This window comes from Hemiscyllium ocellatum, chromosome 1, assembly GCF_020745735.1.
Source record: "Hemiscyllium ocellatum isolate sHemOce1 chromosome 1, sHemOce1.pat.X.cur, whole genome shotgun sequence".
In the NCBI taxonomy this organism is placed as follows: domain Eukaryota; kingdom Metazoa; phylum Chordata; class Chondrichthyes; order Orectolobiformes; family Hemiscylliidae; genus Hemiscyllium; species Hemiscyllium ocellatum.
Window position 1 is genome coordinate 97,539,697 of NC_083401.1, and position 12,856 is coordinate 97,552,552.

Genomic DNA, 12,856 nt, shown 5'->3' on the forward strand with positions numbered 1-12,856 from the left:
TCCACACCGACCCGCCGAAGCACAACCCACCCAGACCCATTCCCCTACATTTACCCCTTCACCTAACACTACGGGCAATTTAGCATGGCCGATTCAACTAACCTGCACATTTTTTTTGCCAAAATCCTTTTGAGTCCTATCCAGCTAATTCAACCCTCATTGCTTTGTAATTACTCTTATTCAAGTTAGCACAGTTGTTTTTCTCCCTCAAATTGAATGCTAAATTCTACTTTATTATGACCAGTTCTGAGGAAGGGTCACTTGACTTAAAACGTTAACTCTGATTTCTCTCCACAGATGCTGCCACACTTGCTGAGGCTTTTCCAACAATTTCTATTTTATTCCTTATTTATAGCAGCCACACTTCTTTCGTCTTTTGTTATGGTCACTGTTCCCTAGATGTTCTTTTAATCTGACATTATTGATTAAACCTGTCTCACTACATATCATCAGATCCAAAGTTGGCCTGATTTTCTAGTTAGATCCACAGCATGTTAGGAGGGTTTTTTCGAGTAGTATGTAAATAGTCCAACTCTGAAGGGTCTATACTGGGCCTGGTGTTGAAGAATGAGCCTGGCCAGGTGGTTGAAGTTTCAGTCGGGGGTAACTTTGGGAATAGTGTTCACAATTCCCTAAGTTTTAGAATACTCATGGACAAAGACGGGTGGTCCTAAAGGAAGAGTGCTAAATTGAGGAAAGGCCAACAATAGCAAAACTCAGCAGGAGCTGGGGAATGTGGATTGGGAGCAGGTGATTGAAGGTAATCAGCATTAATATGTCTGAGGCTTTTAAAGAGAAGTTGATTAGAGTGCAAAGCAGACATGTCCCTGTGAAAATGAGGGATAAAAATGGCAAGATTAGGGAACCATGGATCACCGATGAAATTGTGAGACTAGCTAAGAGGATAAAGGAAGCATACATAAGGTCTAGGCAACTGAAAACAGGCTAAGCTTTGGATGAATATTAGGAAAGTAGGATCAATCTGAAAAGACTTTAGAGGGCTAAAAGGGGTCATGACATATCTTTAGTAAACACTGTGAAGGAAAATCCCAAAGTCTTTTATTTGTATATAAGGAACAGGAGGGTAACCAGAGAAAGGGTTGGCCCACTCAGGGACAAAGAAGGAAAGCTATGCGTGGAGTCAGAGAAAATGGGTGCGATTCTATCAGTCGGTATTTACCAAGGAGAGGGGCACAATAGATGTTGAGGTTAGGGATAGATGTTTGATTATGCTAAATCAAGTCAGCATAAAGAGGGAGGACATGTTGAGTATTCTAAAAGGCATTAAGATGGACAAGTCGCTATGTCCGGATGGGATCTATCCCAGGTCCGGATGGGATCTATCCCAGGTTATTGAGGGAAGCGAGAGAGGAAATAGTTGAGGCCTTAACAGATATATTTGCAGCATAAATGAACAAGGGTGAGGTTTCGGAGGACTGGAGAAATGCTAATGTTGTCCTCTTGTTTAAGGAAGGTAGCAGGGATAATCCAGGTAATATTTGACCGGTGAGCCTGACGTCAGTTGTAGGGAAGCTGCTGTAGAAGATACTGAGGGATAGGATCTATGTATGTTTGGAAGAAATGAGCTTATCAGTGATAGGTAACACGGTTTTGTGCAGGGAAGGTTATGTCTTACCAACTTAATAGAATTCTTTGAGGAAGTAATTACTGTTTTATATGCTGTTGCATTGTTTTGGAACTTTGGGGAAAAAAGTCAAAACAACAGCAGTTTTAAAAGGGAAAAGAACAGACAAAGGAAGCACATGGTGAAGTCAGTGCAAGAGAGAGAGAGAGAACCTGCACAACTACTGCCTTTGCTGTTTGAATTCATGTATCATTGGATATCAGAGTGCATCTGGGAAAATTAACAAACGGTGAAATTCGCAACTGATCTTGGGAGGAACCTGTTTGGGTGAAGTTCACAGCACAGAATCAGCCAAGTTAATCGTTGTTTTCAGTGTGTTCAAGAGAAAGGTTGCAGTAGTGATTTAGAGTGGGTTCTTTCTTGATTATATGTTTTTGGAGATATGTCTCTTGATTAAACTTAATTTTAAGCCATAATTATTAATTTAACCTGGGGCAGTGTTTTGTAGAGGAATTTCTGGGTCTGTAGATTGTGAAGGAGCGAAAGTGGCCTTCAGTACAGTGATATGTACTTCTTGTCAGATGTGGGAGTTTAAAGAGAATTTAAGGGTTACTGTGGATTATATCTGCCATAAATGCAGTAGATTGCAAATCTTATTAGATTGGATGGATCGGTTGGAGAGATAGTTAGAAGCAATGAGGAATTTGCAACAGCAATAGTATGTGATGGATGGCAGTTATAGAAAGGAAGGAGGGAAGTCTCAGATACAGTCACATAGATGGGTTAACTCCAGGAAGGGTGAGTGAGGTTGGCACCTAGGGCAGGAATCTTTTGTGGATATACCCATTTCAAATAGGTTTGCTGTTTTGGAAAATGTAGGGGGTGATGGATTCTCAGGGGAAGGTAGCCCGAGCAGCCAAGTTTCTGGTATTGAGACTGGCTCTAATGCAATGAGGGGTACGTCGGCTTCCAAGAGATCAATTGGGTTAGGGGATTCTGTAGTCTGCGGTACAGACAGAAGTTTCTGTGGTCAGCAGAGAAAAAGCAGAATGATGTGTTGCTTCCCTGGTACCAGGATCAAGGATGTCTTGGGGAGGGTGCAGAATGTTCTCATGGGAGAGAGGGGCCAGCAAGAGGTCATTGTCTACATTGAAACCAATGACATTGGAAGGGAAAAGGTTGAGATTCTGAAGGGAGATGACAGAGAGTTAGGCTGAAATTTAAAAAGGTGATCCTCGAGAGTAGTAATATCTGGATTACTCCCTCTGCAAAGTGCTAATGAGGGCAGGAATAGGAGGATAGAGCAGATGAATGTATTGCTGAGGAGCTGGTGTATGGGAGAAGGATTCACATTTTTGGATTATTTGAATCTCTTTTTTGGGGTAGAAGTGACCTGTACAAGAAGGATGGATTGCACCTAAATTGGAAGGGGACTATTGTAGTGGGAGGGAGATTTTCTAGAGCTGCTCAGGAAGATTTAAACGAGTAAGATGGGGTTTGGGGGGTGGTGGGGGAGGGGTGGTGGGACCCAAGGAGATAGTGAGGAAAGAGATTAATTTGAGACTGGTACAGTTGAGAACAGAAGCGAGTCAAACAGACAGGGCAAGCAGGGACAAGGTAGGACTAATAAATTAAATTGCACTTATTTTAATACAAGGGGCCTAACAGGGAAGGCAGATGAACTCAGGGCATGGTTAGGGACATGGGACTAGGATATCATAGCAATTACAGAAACATGGCTCAGGGATGGGTAGGACTGGCAGCTTAATGTTCCAGGATACAAATGCTGCAGGAAGGATAGAAAGGGAGGCAAGAGAGGAGGGGGAGTGGCACTTTTGATAAGGGATAGCATTACAGCTGTGCTGTGGGAAGATGTTCCTGGAAGTACATCCAGGGAAATTATTTGGGTGGAACTGAGAAATAGGTAAAAACAAGGACTGCAGATGCTGGAAACCAGATTCTAGATTGGAGTGGTGCTGGAAAAGCACAGCAGTTCAGGCAGCATCCAAGGAGCAGGAAAATCGACGTTTCGGGCAAAAGCCCTTCATCAAGAATAGAGGCAGAGTGCCTGCAGGGTGGAGAGATAAATGTGAAGAGGGTGGGGGCGGGGGCGAAAGTAGCATAGAGTACAATAGATGAGTGGGGGTGAGGATGGAGGTAATAGGTCAGGGAGGAGTGGATAGTTGGAAAGGAAAATAGGCAGGTAGGACAAGTCCTGGGGACAGTGCTGAGCTGGAAGTTTGGAACTGAGGTGAGGTGGGGGGCAGGGGGGATGAGGAAACTGGTGAAGTCCACATTAATGCCCAGGGCTTGAAGTGTTCCGAGGCGGAAGATGAGGCGTTCTTCCTCCAGGCGTCTGGTGAGGGAGTGGCGGTGAAGGAGGTCCAGGACCTTTTGTTCTCGTTGAGTGGGAGGGGGAGTTGAAATATTGGGCCACAGGGCGGTGTGGTTGATTGGTGCGGGTATCCCAGAGTGTGTCCCTAAAGTGCTCTGCTAGGAGACATCCAGTCTCCCCAATGTAGAGGAGACTGCATCGGGAGCAACGGATACAATAAATGATATTGGTGGATGTGCAGGTAAAACTTTGGATGTGGAAGGCTCCTTTGGGGCCTTGGATGGAGGTGAGGGAGGAGGTGTGGGCGCAGGTTTTGCAATTCCTGTGGTGGCAGGAGAAGGTGCCAGGATGGGAGAGTGGGTTGTTGGGGAGCGTGGACCTGACTAGGTAGTCACGGAGGGATGGTCTTTGCGGAAGGTGGAAATGGGTGGGGAGGGAAACATGTCCCTGGTGGTGGGATCCATTCGGAAGTGGTGGAAATGTAGTCGGATGACTTGGTTTATGTGAAGGTTGGTAGGGTGGAAGGTGAGCACCGGTGTCAGTGAAATTGATGAATTGCTCAACCTCCTCGTGGAAGCACGAGGTGGCACCAGTGCAGTCATCAGTGTAGCGGAGGAAGAGGTGGGAGTGGTGCTAGTGTAATGATGGAAGATGGACTGTTCTACGTAGCTGACAAAGAGACAGGCATAGCTGGGACCCATACTGGTGCCCATGGCTACCCCTTTGGTCTGGAGGAAGTGGGAAGATTTGAAGGAGAAATTGTTGAGGGTGAGGACCAGTTCAGCCAAATGACTGAGTGTGTTGGTGGAAGGGTACTGTTGGGGCCGTCGGGAGAGGAAGAAACGGAGGGCTTGGATGCCCTGGTCATGGCGGATGGAGGTGTAGAGGGATTGGATATCCATGGTGAAGATGAGGCATTGGGGCCGAGGGAAAGGGAAGTCTTGGAGGAGGTGGAGGGCATGGGTAGTGTCTCGACCTACTCTTTGGAAATAAGGCAGGGCAGGTGACTGAGGTGTCAGTAGGGGAGCACTTTGGGGCCAGCGACCATAATTTGATTAGATTTAAAATAGTGATGGAAAAGGATAGAACAGATCTAAAAGTTGAAGTTCTAAATTGGAGAAAGGCCAATTTTGATAGTATTTGGCAAGAACTTTTGAAAACTGATTGGGGGCAGATGTTCGCAGGTAAATTGACAACTGAAAATGGGAAGCCTTCAGAAATGAGATAACGAGAATCCAGAGAAAGTATATTCCTGTCAGGGTGAAAGGAAAGGCTGAGAGGTATAGAGAATGCTGGATGACTAAAGAAATTGAGGGTTTGGTTAAGAAAAGAAGGAAGCATATGTCAGATATAGACAGTTAGATCGAGTGAATCCTCAGAAGAGTATAAAGGAAATAGGAGTATACTTAAGAGGGAAATCAGGAGGGCAAAACGGGGACATGAGATAGCTTTGGCAAATAGAATTAAGGAGAATCCAAAGGGTTTTTACAAATACATTAAGGACAAAAGGGTAACTAGGGAGAGAATAGGCCCCTCACAGATCAGCAAGGCGGCCTTTGTGTGGAGCCACAGAAAACAGGGGAGATACTAAATGAATATTTTGCATCAGTATTTACTGTGGAAAAGGATATGGAAGATATAGACTGTAGGGAAATAGATGGTGACTTCTTGCAAAATGTCCAGATTACAGAGGGGGAAGTGCTGGATGTCTTGAAATGGGTAAAGGTGGATAAATCCCCAGACCTAATCAGGTGTACCCAAGAACTCTGTGGGAAGCTAGGGAAGTGATTGCTGGGCCTCTTGCTGAGATATTTATATCATCAATAGTCACAGGTGAGGTGTCAGAAGACTGGAGGTTGGCAAACGTGGTGCCACTGTTTAAGAAGGGTGGTAAGGACAAGCCAAGGAACTATAGACCAGTGAGCCTGACCTCGGTGGTGGGCAAGTTGTTGGCGGGATTCCTGAGGGACAGGATGTACATGTATTTGGAAAGGCAAGGATTGATTAGGGAGAGTCAACATGGCTTTGTGCATGGGAAATCATGTCGCACAAACTTGATTTGAGTTTTTTGAAGTGGTAACAAAGAGGATTGATGAGGGCAGAGAGGTAGATGTGATCTATATGGACTTCAGTAAGGCGTTGGACAAGGTTCCCATGGGAGACTGGTTAGCAAGTTTAGATCTCGTGGAATACAGGGAGAACTAGCCATTTGGATACAGAACTGGCTCAAAGGTAGAAAACAGGGGGTGGTGGTGGAGGGTTGTTTTTGAGACTGGAGGCCTGTGACCCATGGAGTGCCACAAGGCTTGGTGCTGGGTCCATTACTTTTTGTCATTTACATAAATGATTTGGATGCGAGCATAAGAGGTACAGTTAGTAAGATTGCAGATGACACCAAAATTGGAGGTTTAGTGGACAGCGAAAAGGGTTACCTCAGATTACAACAGGATCTTGACCAGATGGGCCTATGGGCTGAGAAGTGGCAGATGGAATTTAATTCAGATAAATGTGAGGTGCTGCATTTTGGGAAAGCAAACCTTAGGACTCATACACTTAATGGTAATATCCTAGGGAGTGTAGCTGAACAAAGAGACCTTGGAGTGCAGGTTCATAGCTCCTTGAAAGTGGAGTTGCAGGTAGATATGATAGTGAAGAAGGCGTTTGGTAGGCTTTCCTTTATTGGTCAGAGTATTGAGTACAGGAGTTGGGAGGTCATGTTGCGGCTGTACAGGGCATTGGTTAGGCCACTGTTGGAATATTATGTGCAATTCTGGTCTCCTTCCTATCGGAAAGATGTTGTGAAACTTGAAAGGGTTCAGAAAAGATTTTCAAGGATCTGGCCAGGGTTGGAGGATTTGAGCTTTAGGGAGAGGCTGAACAGGCTGGGGCTGTTTTCCCCGGAGTGTCGGAGGTTGAGGGGTGACCTTAGAGGTTTACAAAATTATAAGAGGTTGAATAGGGTAAATAGGCAAAGTCCTTTCCCTGGGGTTGGGGAATCCAGAACTAGAGGGCATAGGTTTAGGGTGAGAAAGATATAAAAGAGACCTTGTGGCAACTTTTTCACGCAGAGGGTGGTACGTGTATGGAATGAGCTACCAGAGGAAGTGGTGAAGGCTGGTACAATTGCAACATTTTAAGAGGCATTTGGACAGGTATATGAATAGGAAGGGTTTGGAGGGATATGGGCTGGGTGCTGGCAGGTGGGACTAGATTGGGTTGGGAAATCTGGTCGGCATGGACAGGTTGGATCGAAGGGTCTGTTTCCATGTTGTACATCTCTATGACTCTAAGTGACCAAGTTGATTGATTGGGGGAAGGGCTGTAGATGTCATATACATGGACTTCAACAAGGCTTTTGATAAAGCTCCCCGTGGTAGGCTGATGGAGAAAGTGAAGTTGCATTGGGTTCTGGGTGTACTAGCTAGGTGGTTAGAGAACTGGCTGGGCAGCAGGAAATAGAGAATAGTAGTGGAAGAGAGTTTCTCGAAATGGAGAACTGTGACCAGTGGTGTTTCACAGGGATCTGTGTTGGGATCACTGTCATTTTGTGATATACATAAATGATGTGGAAGAAGGTATAGGTGGTCTGATTACAAGTTTGCAGGTGACGCTAAGATTGGTGGAGAAGCAAATAGTGAAGAGGCCTGTTGGAGAATGCAGCAGAATATAGACTGGAGAGTTGGGTGGAAAAATGGCAGATGGAGTTCAGTCTGGTCAAATGTGAAGTGATGCATTTTGGAAGATCCAATTCAAAGCGGACTGTATGGTAAATGGAAAAGCCCAAGGGAAAATTGATATACAGAGAGATCAGGGTGTTCAGACCGACTGCACCCTGAAGGTGGCAACGCAAGTTGAAAGAGTGGTCAGGATGACATACGGCATGCTTTCCTTCATTGGACGTGGTATTGAGTACAAGAGTTTGCAGGTCTTGTTACAATTGTATCGGACTTTGGTTCGGCCACGTTTGGAATACTGCATACAGTTCTGGTTGCCACATTACCAAAGGATGTGGACTCTTTGGAGAGGGTGCAGAGGAGGTTCACCAAGATGTTGCCTGGTATGGAGGGCACTAGCTATGAAGAGAGGTTGAGTAGATTAGGATTATTTTCTTTCCAAAGACAGAGATTGAGGGGGACCTGATAGGGGTCAACAAAATCATGAGAGGTATAGACAGGGTGGATAGCTAGAAGCTTTTTCCCAGAGTGGCGGACTCAATTACGAGAAGTCATGAGTTAAAGGTGAGAGGGAAAAGTTTAAAGGCGATATGCGTGGAAAGTTCTTTACACAGAGGGTGGTGGGTGCCTGGACCGCGTTGCCAGCGGAGGTGGTAGAGGCAAGAACGATACTGTCATTTCAGATGTTTATAGACAAATACATGAATGAGCAGTGAGCAGAGGGATATTGATCCTTAGAAAATAGGTGACACGTTTAGATCGAGGATCTGAATTGGTGGAAGCTGGAGAGCCATAGGGCCTGTTCCTGTGCTGTAACTTGCTTTGTTATTGTTCTTGGAAACTGACCCTAATTCTTCCTTGTGCCTACCTCTGTCAATCTAGCTGCCCCAATCAACATGAAGATTGAAGTCACATGTGAATAATGCACTACATTATTTTCACATTCCTTTGTTAGCTCTTGATTTATACTAATTCTAACAGAACGGTTATTGTGAAAGGACCTATAGAACACACTTTCCTGTGTTGCCATCCACTTGTTACTTTTTAAACTCCACGCATATGGGTTCTAGTGTTCTGATTCAAATATTTTCTGGCTCTATTTCATCCTTCATCCGTTCTTAACAATACCACTCCATCTCCCATTTTTCCCTGTTTGTTTTTTCCAAAGGTCATATGTCCCTGAATATTGAGCTCTCTTTAGATCTCTTTGTAACCGAATCTCTGTATTTGCTATTAGACCATAACCAATTATATATATTTATGCCATTAATTTATTTTGTTATTCAAGTAAAGAGCCATTCATTTTGCTTGTTAGCATATTCCCCCCCCCCCCCCCCCCCATACCATCTCAGCACTGTTGTTTTTCTATGTTGCGCACTCTGTGTCTTCCTTTCTCACTCTGGGACTAGTTATTTAAAGAGCTGATCTGTAATGCTGTTATATCCTCACTTTGTTTCCCTTCTCCCAAGCTCTCCTTCCCTCCCATTTAGCTTAAAGTTAAGTCTTTAACTTATTTAATTTGACAGGACACTCATCCCACGTAGTGCTTGAGATCATTACTGGCAGAAGTTGTAAAGTGCTTCATAACTATGTAAAGCACAGACTGAGTGCTTGACCCATGTGTGTTCAAATGTGAGAATGTGGACCTTTAGCAACTTGAAATGTATAAGATTCTTTGGGGGCTTGATTTGGGAAAGGTTGTTTTCCTTTGTGAAAGAGTCTCGGGCCAGAGGGTGTAACTCAGTAAGGGGTCACCCATTTAAAGACCAAGATGAGGAGGAATACTTTTTTAAACCTGTGGTGAATCTGTCGACTTCTTGACTGCAGAGAGCTGTCGAGGCTAGATCATTAAACATATACAAGGCTGTGAGAGACAATTTTTTAATCAGCAACATAACCAATAATTGGGGTAACTCAGGAAAGTGAAGTTGAGGATTATCAGATCCGACTTTGAATGGTAGAACAGACTCAGTGGATGGAATGGCTGACTTAGTGTCATAGAATTATACGGTGTGGAAACAGAGCCTTCAGTCCAATTCGGCCATGATAACCTAAATTAGTCTAGACCCATTTGCCAGCATTTGACCCATATCCCCTCTGAACCCTCCCTATTTATATAGACATCCAAATGTCTTTTAAATGTTGTAATTATATCAGCCTCCACCATTTCCTCTGGCAACTCATTTCATACACGCACACCTTTGCATGAAAATGTTGCCCCTATGGTCCCTTTTTAAATCTTTCCCCTCTCACCTTAAACCTATACACTTATGTTTTGGACTTCGCTACCCTGGGGAAATGATTTTGTCTCTTTACCCTATCCATACCCCTCAGCCTCCGATGCTCTCGGGAAGATAACCCCAGCCTATTCAGCCTTTCCCCAAAGCTCAAACTCTCCAATTCTGCCAACATCCTTGTCGATCTTCTCTGAACTCTTTCAAGTTTCACAACATTCTTCCAGTAGGAGGGAGACCAGAATTGCACACAGTATTCCAAAAGTGACCTAACCAATATCCTGTGCAGCAACATGACCTCCCTACTCCTGTACTGAATGCACTGACCAATAAAGGCAAGCATACCAAACACCATCTTCACCACCCTGTCGTACCTACGACTCCACTTTCAAGGAACTATGACCTGCATTCTAAGGTTTCTTTGTTTAACAACACTCCTCAGGACTTTACTGTTAAGTGTGTAAGTCATGTTCTGATTTGCCTTTCTAAAATGCAGCAACTCACATTTGTCTAAATTAAACTCCATCTGCCGCTCTTGATCCATTGGCTCATCTGATCAAGACCCCATTGTAATCAGAGGTAACCTTCTTTGCTGTCCACCACACCTTCAATTTTGGTGTCATATGCAAACTTACTTACCAAAGCTCCTATGTTCACATGCAAATCCTTTACATAAACAGTGGATCCACCACTGATCCTCTTTGCACTCTGCTGGTTTACAGTCTGAAAAGCCACCCTGCATCACCACCCTTTGTCTTCTACCATCAAGCCAGTTCTGTATCCAAGTAACTAGTTCTCCCTCTCTTCCATGTGATTTAATCTTGCTAACCCTCCACCACCACTCTCTGTCTTCTACCTTTGAGCCAGTCTGTATCCAAATGGCTAGTTCGCCCTGTATTCCATGAGACCTAACCTTGCTCACCAGTCTCCCATGGGGAACTTTGTTGAACGCCTTACTGAAGTTCATATGGATCACATCTACTCCTTTGCCCTCATCAATTCATTACTACTTCAAAAAACTCAATAAAGTTTGTGAGAAATGATTTCCCATGCATAAAGCCATGCTGACTATCCCTAATCAGTCCTTGCCTTTCCAAATACATGTAAATCCTGTCCCTCTAGATTCCGTCCAACAATTTGCCTCTCATTGATGTCAGGCTCCACGGTCTATAGCTCCTTTGCTTTTCCTTACCAACTTTCTTAAATAGTTCTGCTCCCCAGTCTTAGTCTAATGCTGTTGGAAGCATGACCAAAAAATAAATACCAAACTATTTCACATTGTAATAGTTTGAAATGTCACCATGCAAGAGCAATAACTGGAAATTAATATCTCGTTGTTACTTGGAAAACTCAGGATTTACTGTTCTGAATCTATACAGAGGTTGCAACATGGAAGCATGCTCTGTTCAACCACTGTTAGTATTTACTTTCCATGCAAGCAAATGGTTTCAATTTCATTTACTTCATTTGTTTCCATATCTTTTAGTTCCCTTCCCTTTGTTTATGGTATAGAGTCATAGAGATTCACAACATGGCAACAGACCCTTCGGTCCAATTCCTTCATACTGACCAGATATTTACTTAGTCTAGTCCCATTTGCCAGCACTTGGTCCATATTCTTCTCAACCCTTACTATTCATATACCCATGCAAATGCCTTTTAAATATTATGTAACTTATGTAATCTTGAATGCAGACATGGTTTTGCCTCGACTAGGAACCATGGAAGTGAATTCCATAAAACCATGTTTCACTGAATGAAGCAGTGTTACTTGGAATCTCATTTTGATACATCAATTATTAGATGTAATCAGCTTTGATCAAAGTTGCTGTATCATTTCATGATTACTATGTGTTTTATTCCATAAAAGAGCCACAATTACAAGTCTGTATGGTTTAAAGTTGAGACTATTTTCAAACCATAACCATGTTTAGATCAATGATATATTCATTCCCTTATGTTGGTTAAGTGATATATACCAAATTTCTAAATATATACAGCAAACCTGATAATCGCTCGGAACCCAAGTTGGACCAGGACTGTGCTGGTTGATCAAATATTCTGGAGAATCGAGAGATCCACATAATCAAGGTACGAACATATATTACAGTAATAGAAACATAATGCAAGGGAATGCACATCACTGTTCTACTTTAATTACAGAACAAATCATTTAAATAATAATGCAACTTTGCCTAAATAAAACTTACTGGCAAAGAGCCTTCTCATTTGCGCCCTTAACTGATTACGTGATAATACAGTAAACCTTACGGTATTTGAAGTATATCACTTTTGCCAGCTTATAAAGATGGCCAGTTCATAAGATGCCAGTTAAAACATTTGCTCTAATTTAAATATACATTTCTTTGAGAAAATCAATTTAATCTTAATTTATTATAGTCTTGAAGTTCCAGCAAAGGCACTGGAGTGGGAGCTGTGACTATGCTGCTCCTTTATCAAGGTTATGTTGTCCTTGTTTTTTTTCCCCAGTGAGGTCATAAATGCAGAAACTCTGGGAAGTCTAGTTTGATGGGGGTTAGGGCCAATTTGATTATAGCTAACAGATATTGCCTCCGACAAAAGGCTTTCACATTTTATAAAATGCACCTGTCTCATGAAAGGGTAGTGGCCAGTTCTCCCAGCTCAGTTTTCCTCTGGTTTGGTTTGCACTTTAACAATCTGGCTGTTCAAAGAAAGCAGTTAGTCAGATTTTGAGGCCACTGATCAAAGATCAGGAGTACCCTAGAACTCTGTGGGAATCTACTTATGTGATTGTTGGGTTTCTTACTGAGATATTTATATTATCAATAGTCACAGGTGAGTTGCCGGAAGACTGGAGGTTGGCTAACGTGGTGCCACTGTTTTGGAAAGGTGGTAAGGACAAGCTAGGGAACTGTAGACCAGTGAGCCTGACGTCGGTGGTGAGCAAGTTGTTGGAGGGAATCCTGAGGGACAGGATGTACATGTATTTGGAAAGGCAAAGACTGATGAGGGATAGTCAGCATGGTTTTATGCGTGGGAAATCATG

At 43.4% G+C, this 12,856-nt stretch overlaps 1 protein-coding gene across 3 annotated transcripts in view; it reads left to right on the plus strand.

Moving 5' to 3' along the window:
• The window catches only part of fryl (furry homolog, like), a 462,166-nt gene that overhangs the window by 3,052 nt on the left and 446,258 nt on the right, over window positions 1–12,856 (plus strand). For all 3 annotated transcript variants that reach the window (XM_060824340.1, XM_060824357.1, XM_060824348.1), the window contains exon 2: window positions 11,829–11,919. The gene's annotated coding sequence lies outside the window, so the exon portion shown is untranslated. The remainder of the gene's footprint in view (window positions 1–11,828; window positions 11,920–12,856) is intronic.